Source organism: Henckelia pumila, chromosome 3 (assembly GCF_033568475.1).
Source record: "Henckelia pumila isolate YLH828 chromosome 3, ASM3356847v2, whole genome shotgun sequence".
NCBI classification, from domain to species: Eukaryota; Viridiplantae; Streptophyta; class Magnoliopsida; order Lamiales; family Gesneriaceae; genus Henckelia; species Henckelia pumila.
In genome coordinates this window covers 182,112,487-182,127,367 of record NC_133122.1, presented here as the reverse complement: position 1 = coordinate 182,127,367, position 14,881 = coordinate 182,112,487, and positions in this window count along the sequence as shown.

Here is a 14,881-nt window from a genome sequence, read left to right as displayed (position 1 = left end):
TTTTTACTCCAAGCTGGTCATAGTAAAAGTAAATCTGTCTCCATTTTGATGTTTGATTATTTTGATCATCTTAATGAAGTTTTTGGAATTTCTTGTCTTCTACAAAGTTGAAGATGCTTCTTTTGGGATTCTAAAGGTTTTGAGATTACTCCATTATTACCACTTTAGCTTGATTAATTTTATTTTTACCAAACCTGCGCAAACCGTAAAATACAACATTTTAGTAAAACATTTAAATATAAACACATAACACTAAAATAATACAACTTCATAATTTTAATTAAACTTAAATTTTAAAACACACTTTTTAACATATAAATAATTACAAATTTTAAGTTTCATCACACCCCCAAACCGGCTAATTACTAGTCCCTTAGTAATAAAATTTCATAAAATCACATGTTAGATTTTTATTCCTTAATATATATATTCAAATTTGCAAACTTTGAAATTTTAAAACATACTTGTAAGAATATCATATGTTTATTTATAAATCTTGATATCAACTAATATATTAATATATAATTGGGTGGGGTATACATATATATTTCACACAATATCAAAATATTAAATATAAATAATTTTTTATATAAATATTTTCTAAAAACTTTGAGAATAATATAATCAAAATGATAATAGAAATCCTTTTTATAACATGTATATCTTCAGAAATTTTAATGTAAAAGTTTCAACTCCATATTCTCTCGGGTTATGATTTTTTTTTTATATATATATATATAACTAGTTTTCACTCATGGAGTTGGAATAAAATTATACACTCATTGAAAATGGTTAATATGTAAAGCAGACAATCTAATAACTTAATATTGAAAATAAGATAGGATAATTTACAAAGAATAAACCCATTTTGTTTTTATTTTGTTTTTTTTTATTTTTTTTTCTTTTTTCTATTTTTCTCTTTTTTGCTTGGCTGCAAAATTGTTTTTACATAACCAAATACCTCCAATAAACTTTGAAAATGTATTTCAAAGTTTATTTATTTGTTTATTTTTTATGAGGTAAATCTATTACATTGATAATTATAGTAGAGATATTAATACTCTACATCTTTACAATCAAACTTCAAACAATCTTTGCAGCCAATTTTCATATGCACAATAATTTTTTTTTAAAATGGGTTTAATCTAGTAATCAACCATTTCTTAATAATCAATAAAAGCTTATAAGTTGTTTTCTCAATTCTCACCTCTCACTCACAAAATTTATGTGAGTAAATATTGCACTTTTACAAATTAATTCCCTCAATTATACATGTTATTATTCATTCAATCAATATCACTTTAATTATATACTCATAAAAGTTTTAAAAAATATGTTATTTGAAAACACACAATTATATATTATTTATAACTTATATCCCATCAATTACATATTTTCTATTAAATTGATAAAAAGAAGAATAAATAAAAATCTATACAAAAAGACTTCATTTTCTTAGTAGTTTGCAATTTAAATATATACGGAATATTAAAATCTAATCTATTGTGATAATATGATAAATAAAAACTAATGCGTGTCAGGAGTTTTTGACTCCTTACTCTGCCATTGAAAAAGGAAAAATATATATTATTATAGAAATATTTTTTTTTAAATTTTAAATTTTTTTTTTTTAAATAAACTCTCCCCCAAACCTGAATATGACATTTTTTTGAAAGAAAAATAAAGAGTACATGATGAAAGAGATATCACCTGGAATTTATTGAAGATGAGGAACAAACACAAACCATTTCGTGACATGTTGAATCAATGATCCAGTTTTCTTTTCTTACTGGTTGGTTGAGACCAATTGATCTTTGTTATAGCCGAATCAGGTTGATGAACAAAAGATTGGAGATCATCAATTAATTGGTCTTCATTCGAAGCAGAGATGACATCCTTCGTGAATTTTCTAAAATAAAATTTTGTTTCACGGCTACATCAAGAAAAGTCAACAAACCATCATAATAGTTATTGATATTCAACAAGCCAACAGGTTTATTATGGATATTAAGTTGTGCCCAAGAAACAACATGAAAAATTTCTTCTAAAGTACCAAAACCACCAGGTAAGGCAATAAAAGCATCAGAATTTTCTATCATTTTAGTTATTCTCTCGTACATTGATGAAACTTTCAACTCTTTCCCAACCGTAACACCTGTAATATTTTCTTCAGCTAAAGCTGTAGGAATAATACCCAAAACCTGACTACCTCCAAGATGAGCTGCTGTTGAAATAGATCCCATTAACCCAATATTGCCTCCTCCGTAAACCAAGTGATTTTTTTTCTCTGCTAACTTTTTTCAAAGATTAATTGCTGCATCAACAAATATTTCATTCTTTCCAGTATTAGAACCACAAAAGACACAAATATTTTTCAATTTTTGTGAAGAAGATCCTGTCATGTTTTTTTTTTCTTTTCAAAAATATAGAGAGAGTTGAGTGATTTTATAAGGAAAATAAGGAATAAGACAGAAATAGGAATACAGATGTGAACAAAATGATGAAAATAGTAAAAAACAATAATATATAATAATAACATGCATGCGTATAAACAGTGATGTGATTGTGGCTCACAGTGTTCCTTCAATATTTATGAGTCGAGGGTTGGCTTACCATCCAATTTTCTTATAAATTGGCAAATATGATCTTTTTTAGTCAGATTCCCAAGACCATTACCATGACGCTGCGCTTGGAATAGTTTTCATAAACGGAGAAGTTGACCTTGAACATCTCCACTAGAATGCGTCTCAAGAGTCAATGAGATATCATCTAATGACTCTTTACTCAGCCCATTCTTAATGAAATCAATTTTATCTTCTCTATTTGTGGAAACAAATCCCAAAGATCTGCATTGTCTATTACAAGTCCATCTGGCACAATTATGACAAACATCTAACCTTTTAGCCCTTCTTTTCTTCGCATAGGTACTTTTACCTAGTCCAGACATATTTCGAACAAGTAAGAATTTTGGAACTTCACCACATAATCGAACCTTGGCTTTAATTATAAGACGAATATCCTCCGGGATTCCTTTTTGCATAAGCATTCTCAAATCTTTCACATCTGCCTTCATAAATCATTATCAGAACTTTTTTAGAAACAGATGGAAAATATTTACCAAGTTTTTTGATAGCTTCATCCATAATATATATATATATATATATATATATATATATATTCAATTATTTTGGGAAATTGAAATAAAACCGACTGAAAGTAGTCACGGAGTACCGTTATCCGCCACTTAACCGGGAAGTGAACTCAATTCTGCAAAAATAAAATAAAAATATAAGTAACAATTAAGTTGGATCATATAAAGGCATAAACTCTTCATTAAGAGCTTCATTTTCTATAAACGGTTTAAGTCTTTGCCCATTAACTTTAAATACATTATTATTTTTAGGATTTTCAACATCAACAGCACCATGAGGATAGACAAATTTAATAATAAGTGGTCCAGACCATCGCGATCTAAGTTTTCCTGAAAACAAATGCAAGCGAGAATTATAAAGTAAAACTTTTTGTCCGATTTCAAAAGATTTACTCATAATATTTTTATCATGAAATGCTTTTGTTTTATCTTTATAAATCTTTGCATTTTCATATGCATCATTTCTTAATTCTTCTAGTTCATTTAATTGCAATTTTATTAATTTAGATGCATCATCTAAATTAGTATTAAACACTTTAATTGCCCAATAAGCTTTATGTTCAATTTCAACAGGTAGATGACAATGCTTTCCAAAAACTAATCTATATGGTGACATCCCCAATGATGTTTTAAATGCAGTTCTATATGCCCATAATGCATCACTTAATCTTAAAGACCAATCTTTTCGATTTGGATTGACTGTTTTTTCCAAAATTTGTTTTATTTCTTTATTTGCAAGTTCAACCTGACCATTCGTTTGAGGGTGATATGGAGTAGAAACTTTATGTGTAATACCATATTTTCTTAACAACGAAGAAAATGATTTATTTATAAAATGACTTCCCCCATCACTTATTATAGCTCTAGGTATTCCAAATCGACTAAAAATATTTTCTTTCAAAAATTTTATCACAACTTTATGATCATTAGTTCTACATGCAATTGCTTCAATCCATTTTGAAACATAATCGACAGCCACTAAAATATAAGTGAATCCAAAAGATAATGGAAATGGACCCATAAAATCTATTCCCCAACTGTCAAATATTTCAATAATCATGATTGAATTTAAAGGCATCATGTTTCGTTTTGAAATTGAACCCATTTTCTGACAATTTTCACAAGATTTGCAAAATGAATGTGTATCTTTGAATAAAAAGGCCAATAAAATCCACATTGAAAGATTTTTGCAACTGTTTTCTTTGACGAAAAATGACCTCCACATGCCTCAGAATGACAAAATTTAATGACACTACTTACCTCATTTTCGGGTATGCATCGTCGAAAATTTTGATCAGGACAATACTTAAACAAATAAGGATCATCCCAATAAAATTTTTTGACCTCTTTCAAGAATTTATTTTTATCTTGTGAACTCCAATGAGAAGGCATTTTATTTGTCACAAGAAAATTTATAATATTAGCAAACCAAGGCATAGTAGTAGCATAAAATAGTTGATCATCCGGAAAATTTTCATTTATTGGTATTTCATTTTGAGATGATTCAGAAATTATTCTTGATAAATGATCGGCTACTACATTTTCTTTTCCTTTTTTATCTTTTATTACAAGATCAAATTCTTGTAACAACAAAATCCATCTTATTAATCTCGGCTTAGCATCTTGTTTATTTGATAAATATTTTATGGCAGAATGATCAGTGTAAACAATAGTAGTAGAACCAATTAAATAGGATCAAAATTTATCTAATGCAAACACTACTGAAAGTAATTCTTTTTCAGTTGTTGAATAATTGATTTGAGCACTATTTAAGGTTCTACTTGCATAATAGATCACATAAGGTTTACCTTCTTTTCTTTGTCCTAACACGGCTCCTACAGCATAATCACTTGCATCACACATTAATTCAAATGGTAAAGACCAATCAGGAGGTTGTAAAATAGGTGATGTAGTTAAAAGATTAATTATCTTTTTAAAAGCAGTTTCACATTCTTGAGTCCATTCAAATTGTGCATCTTTTGTTAAAAGATTTGAAATTGGTTTCGATATTATGCTAAATTTTTTTATAAATCTTCTATAAAATCCCGCATGACCCAAAAATGATCGAATTTCTTTGATCGTGTTTGGTGATGGTAAATTAGCAATAACATCAACCTTAGCTTTATCAACTTCAATTCCTTTTTCAGATATGACATGCCCTAACACAATTCCGGATTTAACCATGTAGTGACATTTTTCCCAATTTAAAACAAGATTTTTTTCTTCACATCTATTTAAAACTTCTTCCAAATTTTTAAGACAGTTTTCAAATGAGTTTCCAAAAACAGTTATATCATCCATAAAAACTTCCACAAATTCTTCAATCATGTCACTAAAAATACTTAGCATGCATCTTTGAAAAGTAGCCGGGGCATTACATAAATCAAATGGCATTCTTTTAAAAGCAAAAGTTTCGAACGGACAAGTGAAAGTAGTTTTTTCTTGATCTTTTAATGATATTGGTATTTGATAATACCCCGAATACCCATCAAGAAAACAATAATAAGGATTACCTGCCACTTTCTCTAAAAATTTGATCTAAAAATGGTAACGGAAAGTGATCTTTTCTAGTTGCATCATTTAATTTTCTATAATCAATGCACATACGCCAACTAGATGGAATCCTAGCTTGTAATAATTCTCCCTTTTCATTTTTTATAACAGTGATGCCTGATGTTTTTGGTACTACTTGTGTTGGACTTACCCATTTACTATCCGAGATTGGATAAATAATTCCGGCATCTAATAGTTTTAAAACTTCATTTTTAACAACTTCTTTCATGTGTGGATTTAATCTTCTTTGTGGTTGTTGATATATTTTAGCATTTTCTTCCAAGTGAATTCTATGTGTGCAGATTAAAGGATTTATAACTTTTATATCTTGCAAAGTCCATCCAATTGCATTTTTGTGTTTTTTAAGTAGTGTTATTAAATCTTCTTCTTGTTTTGGTAAGAGGGTAGAAGATATTACAATAGGATATGTTTGATTTTCACCAAGGAAAGCATATTTTAGTTCTATTGGTAAGGGTTTTAATTCAAGTTTTGGATGATCATTTTCTTTTACTTCTTCAAGTTCATTAATTTCTTTAAATAACTTTGATTTAAAAACATTTTTTGAATCAAAACTTTCCACTAAACAAACTTCAGATTGTTGATTTAAGTTTTCTTGGTGTATATTTTCTTCCACGATTGTTTCTATTGCATTATCATCTTCATCTTCATTAATACTTGGTTGTTTACATAAATTGAACACATTAAGTTCTAAAGTCATATTTCCAAAAGACAATTTTATTATTCCATTTCGACAATTAATTAAAGCATTTGAAGTTGCTAGAAATGGACGTCCCAATATTACTGGAATTTCGTTATGTACTTCTATTGGTTGTGTATCCAAGACAATAAAATCCACGGGATATATGAATTTATCAACTTGAACTAATACATCTTCTACAATAACTCTAGGTATTTTGATTGACCTATCGGCTAGTAAAAGAGTAACAGATGTAGGTTTTAAATCTCCCAACTTAAGCTTTTCATAAACTGAATAAGGAATTAAATTCACACTTGCTCCCAAATCTAACAAAGCTTTTTTAATTTTATTTTTTTCCAATAATACATGAAATTGTTGGACAACCGGGATCTTTATATTTCAAGGTAGAATTATTTTGAATAATAGAGTTTACTTGCTCCGTTAAGAATGCTTTCTTCTTTACATGCAATTGTCTTTTCACAGTACATAAATCTTTTAAAAACTTTGCATAAGAAGGCACTTGTTTAATAGCATCTAATAATGAAATATTTATTTTTACTTGTTTAAAAACTTCATAAATATCAGAATTATTTTTTTGTTTTTTATTATTAACTAATGCATGAGGGAAAGGAACATGTTTATTTGACTCACATATTATTTCAGATAATTTATCATCAACTTTCTTAATCTTAGGACTCAAAGTATCATCTTTCTCGAAAGTATCAAGATTTTCATCCTTACTCTTTGAGTTTGACTGATCTTTGTTTTCATCACTATATGGATCATTAACTATTTTACCACTTCTAAGAGTAATAACAGATTTTACTTGATCAAATTTTTCTTGATTTTGATTTTTAGGATTAGGTTGTGGTTGAGATGGAAATTTTCCTTTTTCATGAATATTAAGTGCAGATGCAAATTTTGCAAGAGTTTCTTTCAAATCATTCATAGATTGAATGTTTTGAATATTGATAGACTCTTGCTTTTGAATGTATGCATGAATTTCATCTTCAAAATGTTTTCTTGGAGGTGGGATATAAGGAGCATAACCTTGATGACTTTGGTTATTGTGAAAAGGTTATTGTGAAGGTTGTGCATTATTATCGTTCCTCCAACTAAAATTAGGATGATTTCTCCAACCAGGATTATATGTTTGTGAAAAAGGATCTAATGTTGGTTTTTTAAAATTGTTAACATAATTGGCTTGTTCATGGAGACATTCTTTAAATGAAGGCAAAGTAGGACAATTTTTTGTAAGGTGATCATGTGTGTCACATATATGACAAACAATTTTTTGAACACTTTTTAATTGATCACTCTTTTTCATTTCTAATGACTCGATTTTTCTTGCTAAAGATGCAAGTTTAGCTTGAACATCTACATCATCTTTAAGATGATAAATACCACCCCCATTTGTTGAATTATTGGTTTTACTTGGTGGTTCAATTGAACCTATATTATCTCAATTTTGAGCATTTTCTGCTAATGACTCCAAATATTCTATAGCTTCATTTGGGTTTTTATCTTCAAAAGTTCCATTACACATGAATTCTATCATTTGCCTATCTTTAGGTATTAAACCTTCATAAAAGTGAGAAACTATCCTCCATATTTCAAAACCATGATGTGGGCATGTATTAAGTAACTCTTTATATCTATCCCAACATTATTAAAATGTTTCCCTTTGTTTTTGAGAAAAAGTTGTAATTTGTCTTTTAAAAGAGTTTGTTCTATGGGAAGGAAAAAACTTTTTTAGAAATTGTTGCATTTCTTCCCATGATCTTATTGAACTTGATCTCAAATTTTGCAACCATGTTTTAGCTTTATCTCTTAAGGAAAAAGGGAAAAGCTTTAATCGAACAGTATCCATGCTACAATTTTAATCATTATAAGTGTTGCAAACCTCCTCAAATTCTCTTAAATGCAAATATGGATTTTCAGAATCTAAGCCATGAAAATTTGGTAAAAGTTGAATGACTTGTGGCTTAAAATTGAAATTAGATGCATCAGGAGGAAAAACTAAACAAGATGGTGTACTAGTTCTTATTTGATTCATATGGTGCCTAAGTGTTCTTGGTTGTTCATGTTCTTGATGATTATTATTATTATTATTATTATTATTATTATTATTATTATTATTATTATTATTATTATTATTATTATTATTATTATTATTATTATTATTATCTTGATTATTAGAATTATCGTCCATGTTTAAAATATTTTCAGTTACTCGAACAAGTCTACCACTTTGTTTACGACTCCAAACAATCATACAATTAAAAACAACATACTATTTACATAATAACAAAATTAAACTTAATTTATACCTCCCCGGAAACGGCGCCAAAAACTTGCTACAACTTAAATTGTAATTCACCCAAGTGTAGGTTGTCTGCAAGTAATATACTCGTGAGTACGAGATCGATCTACGGAGAGGATGCTGTAAGTTTAATTTTAGCATGATATATTATAGATGGAAATATTATTATGAAACTTCAAATACACAAATTATAAAATTGTCAAGGTTTCAAAGGTTCATTGTTGGTTTATTTAAGATTGCTTAATAAAAATAAATAAAAGAAACTAAAATAAGAATAAACATTAAAGAACAATGAAATATTTAAACAAGTATATCATATAATATAGTTCCCACTATATTAATATCAGATTAACCGATATTTAATATATGGTACCCATAATATATATATAGATGAATAAATATAAACATAAAAAGAACAATTAAATATTTAAACAAGTATATCATATAATATAGTTCCCACTATATTAATATCAGCCGATATTTAATACATGGTACCCATAATATATATATAAATGCATAAATATAAATTAACATAAAAGTAAATGTTAGATCAAATCACAATATTTCATTTAGAACAACCGGCAGAGCCACGCTATCGTCTAAATAAAATATATGACTTTATGTTAGATGCGATAAAGTAAATGTTAGTTACGGAAAAATAAATGTTATATGCGAGAAAGTAAATGTTAGTTGCGGAAAAGTAAATGTTAGTTGCGATAAAGTAAAAGTTAGATGCGAGAAAGTAAATGTTAGTTCAAATCACAATATATTATTTAGAACAACCGACAGTGTCACGCTATCGTCTAAATAATATATATGACTTTATTATAAATAGATACTTATATTTATAGTATATAATTATTGTAGTATTTATTGTATCATATTTGACAACAAATCAAGGTAACCACATTCAAGGTACCAAGCATTTGATGTAAATAGATAACAACAAATCTTCCAAAATTATACCTACAAATAAGGATCAATTAGAAAAACAAAATAGAAATAGAAAAAGAGAAGAATATACAAAATATAAATAATCTTACTTGACCAACAATAAAACCTTTTCACCTTGACATAAAAAAATTTAGCTTGCCATGAACATGAAACTCAAGAGTAAGGATAAAATAAATTTCATACTTGAACTTGAGAAATATGCACACTCAAACTTTTATTCTCACACACACAATATTTATTTTACAAATGAGGACTTCTCTACACTCTTGCACACTACAAAGCTTATACAACACATCTATTTATAGGCCAAATGAGAGCAAGGGTCCAAGACTCATTAAATATGGAATAGTAAAGTTGGTGGGTGCTTGTCTCCTTGAATGTCAATACATTGACCCAACTTTAATTGACATGTTTGATGCCTTAGACTTCCCATTTTGCTTCTGCACAAAGCATATAACACGTAGCCCTTTGTCTGTAGATATGTTTTGACAACTCATTCACCCCTTTTGGATAAAATATGAAATACTTATGATATTTTTACTCCAAGCTGGTCATAGTAAAAGTAAATTTGTCTCCATTTTTATGTTTGATTATTTTGATCATCTTAATGAAGTTTTTGGAATTTCTTGTCTTCTACAAAGTTGAAGATGTCTCTTTTGTGATTCTACAGGTTTTGAGATTACTCCATTATGACCTCTTTAGCTTGAGTAATTTTATTTTTACCAAACCTGCGCAAACCGTAAAATACAACATTTTAGTAAAACATTTAAATATAAACACATAACACTAAAATAATACAACTTCATAATTTTAATTAAACTTAAATTTTAAAACACACTTTTTAACATATAAATAATTACAAATTTTAAGTTTAATCAATTATGTGATTGCATGTTTTATATGCCTTTATATACAGCATGTCATGACTGTATGTTGCATACATGAGCATATTGAGCTTTTACCTTAGAGGTATCCTATAGTAGGGCGCTCACCCTACGAGTTTGTGGATGGTTGGATACGTAAGTCTTGTGTCAAGTCACCTTTATGGTTAGACACATGTACTAGTATCAGGTCACCATTATCCATGGGTATATGAGCCACCTCCCGATGCGACGACGCAGCGTGCTATATACCCTGGGCCCGGTCTATGAGCTTGTTTTTTGACCTGAGAGTCTTGGTACCCAGTTCACTTGCATACATGCACACATAACACCGTATACTCATACTCTCGTACTGAGCTTATCATGCTCACGTCCCGTACTTTTTTGTATCTGGACACCCTATTCCATGGGGCAGGTCTACGGCTGGACGATGCGGGTGGTTCCAGAAGAGCTTAGGCCATTGAGGGCCAACAGGGTTATTGTCTAAGCTTTTGTTTCAGTTGTATTTGGGTTAATACACTGGTTTTATTCGATATGGTTGTAAACAATATTTTTTATTATTTTTTAAGTTTTCGCTGTTATTTTTGATATTTTATTTGATTAAGTTAAATGCATGCTTAAGCTTCTGATTAGTAGGAGATAACGGTGCGGGTCACTACATCATGCTAAACTCCATCGCTCCCCTATTATTGAGAGGGGTTTTGATCTTGATATTCACGAGAGTGAAGTGGCCGCCCAAGTCTTGAACCGTGGGTGGGGAACATTTTGTACACAACCGTCTCCGGCCATTGTCCCTATTGTTAGGGAATTTTATGCTAACGCTGCGGAGTGAACGGATAGTAAGGCCTTCGTTAGAGGCATTTTGGTTTCTTATGCGCCCAAAGATCTGAATAGTCTGTTGGAGACGCCAGACGTTGATGATAGCTTGCACCAAAGCATCGCCCTCGACCCGGATTTGCACGATGTCCTTCAGCAATAATGCTTTGTCGGGGCTGCCTGGCTGGACCCTGTTACTTTCAAATGCTTTAAGGAGAAATACCTACAGATGGGTCCGGCCACTTGGTACTCCTTCGTCACCCACCGTATGATGCCCATCTCCCACACGAGTGAAGTTCACGTTGAGCGTGCCGTGCTACTCTACGCTCTTGATCTTAATTTGCCGGTCAATGTGGGACGAGTGATTCACGCTCAAATGCGGCATTCGATCACTTCCAGGACATCGGGTCTTTTCTTCCCGATGATCATCACATAGCTGTGCTTGCGCACCGGTGTGCAATCTCGACCCGACAAAGAATGGTTGCAACCAAAACGGCCCATTGACAAAGCGGCTATCGATGCAAAACTAGATTATTGGAGGAGCCAATTCGTGGTGGACAATCAATTCGTGGCGGTCCACGATCCCGTACGCCCTATGCCGCTCCCCCGCCAAACTACCACTATCACTGTAAGGGAGTTGGCCAACTACGCCCAGCACCAAAATGCATTCAATGCAGCCACAGCTTCGAATCTTTAGGCCTTGGACTACATTTGTCATGGCATTTCTGAGAGGCTCAGGATCGACCCTACCACGCTTCCACCGGCTGTTCCATTCCCACCACCTTTCGAGTTTCCATTCGCCGATCATGTCCCTCCTCCCGAGCATGAACAGGAGAAAGACGCCAACCGTTAAACCAGGGGAGTCTTGTTTTACTTTTCTTTGCATTGCATTCCTTTTACATTTTTGTTCATTGGTTTGTTGTTTGTTGTGTTCGTTTCTTTCTCGAGCATTGAGGACAATGCGTAGTTTAAGTGTGGGGGGGTGTTTCATGCATTCTGTGTGCATTCATGCATTTCTTTTGTTTTGTTGCACTGTTGCTTTTTGTTCATGATAGTATCATATCATTGTGTTGCATTCGTATTGAGTTGAGAAAGAAATGGTAGTCTGGCCAATGATGAATAATTCTTTTTGTTGTTCAGTAACTGAATCAAATGCCTATCTAACAAAAATTTTGAACTGATGGAACCAAATAGACGGTTGAACTCTTATATACTCGGTAAATTATGCTTAAATCTGAACTTTGAAACATACAAACATAGATAGGATTGAGGCATTCTTTGCATGTTTGGGCTTAAAGTTTTTTTTCGTGAATTATCCTTAGATGTCCTGTTGAGCTTTCACGTATACATGAGCACATGAGGTGTATAGTTCTGAACTTTGTGCAAGATCATCGTTTACTATTGATGATTTTTCTTTTCTGCACTGATTGAAATTTGTATGAATTGACGGTGAATTAAGACATGTCTAGAACAAGTTCGGACAACCCTCGAGGTGCAATACGGGTAAACTGTGACTTAGGAATGATGTAGGCAATTTTTCGGAATATCGTTTGAGCTTTTCAAGCCAACCACTGAATTATTTATCCCTAGTACCTTGTTTGAGCTTAATTGAAAAACGAGTGGCACGCGTGTAAACGTGTGGTAAACCCCCATTTGGCATTGTTTCAAGGTCCTACAACTACCACCTATAGCCTAAACATTATTTCCTACCTTTAAGGGAGTAAGTTGAATGTCAAATTTATTTTAATGCTCCTACGTTGTTTTGTGAATATGGAATGGTGTGAATTGAAAAATAAAAAGAAAAGAGAAAAAAATGGGTAGTTTCGAAGAAAAAAAATGAGTTGGTGAAAAACAATAAAAAGTTTGAATATCAAAGAGGTTGAAATCCGAATAAAAAGGAGTGGACTTTAGAAAAAGAGCATAATTTACTCCCTCTTTGAATACTTTTCCTTCATTTGTAGCCATAAGCCAAGCCTAACGTTACAAGCTGATTAAGACCTATTAACCGAGTCACGGTCGCCCAATATACTATTGGAGAGCGGTTGTAAATTTTGCCTATGGACTGTCAATTGACACTTTTAATGAGTATGCATTTTTGATCGAAACACGCACACACTAGAATTCTTTGCATTTGACCAATTGTGAGTGTGTTGATTTAATTGTCTATTCATTTTGATCCTATGATACCTTGAAAAGCCCTCATGATCTATGAATATGTGAATTGAATTTGGAAGAGAGTGTTTTGAATTTGAGTTGCGGAGTTTATAAGTTTGTGCGGTGAAATTAGTCCGTGTTTTAAAATTTTCAAAAGAACGTTCGTGAGTTGGATATGGTTGGATGTGAAAATTTTGAAAATTGCCGAGGCCGGTGCTCCGTAGTATTTCTTGATTCTTGTTTGTCCTGTTTCATTCTGTTTTTGCATGACTTTCTCGAGGGCGAGCAAGGATTAAGTGTGGGGGTATTTGATAGTCGTGTTTTGTTTGCATATTTTAATGTTATTTTGTTAGTAGTTTGCATTCATTTATTTGTCTTTATTCATGTTTTATCTTAGTTTTGTTTTATGCATGCATTTAGCTACATAACATACTCCCGGGTTTAATGTGTAGGAAGTATCAAGTTTTAAGAAGAAATCGGATGTTTGCATGCGCTCGATCGAACGTACTTAGAGGATCGAGCGCGACACAAGAAGAAGTAAGACAGAATGTTGGCAAAGTTTCATGCGCTCGATCATGCGCTCGATCTTGCGTACTCATAAGATCGAGCGCGACTTCTGAAGAATCAAAATAGTAGGCATCGCATTTTTCATGCGCTCGATCCAAGGAACTCACGCGATCGAGCGCGGCCGAGGAAATTCAAAACAGTGGGTTCGTAAATTTTCATGCGCTCGATCCGGGGAACTCATAGGATCGAGCGCGCTAGTTTGTTCGGGAAAAATTTTGTAATTTTGGAAACTCTTTTATTTTGGACTCTAGTTTTTATTAGGATTTTATTCCGTTTTTGGGGGATTATTATCAGACTTTTAGAATCTCTAAGGCGGCTAGGTTTTGTTCTTACAATTCTTTTTCAAGTTTTCTTCTTTTCTTTTGATTTTTCTTGAGTTTTTGATGAATCGTTGTAGCTAAACTTTTATACTTGGTTGAGGGAGACGAAACCTTGATATAATTTGTTCATGAGATTCGATTTTCAGTGTTTAATTCTTATTGAGTATCGATAGTTGATCTGTTTTATTTCATGTTTGTATGCGAGATTTTAGTATTTGCCATCTTAGGATTTTGCTATGCAAACTATAGCTAAATTATAATTCAAATCCGTAATTGTTTGAATCAACTAATTTGCGAAGCAACTACGTGTGATATTTTCTGTTGTTGAATTTATTAATTCGTAGGAACAACTATTGACTAGGCTAAATACAATCGCTGGTGTTTGTGTTGTCTAGATTCGTCAGTTTACTTGTTTGAATGCTACCTTAAATTTAAACCTAGATCGCTGGAATCCGGGTTAATTTA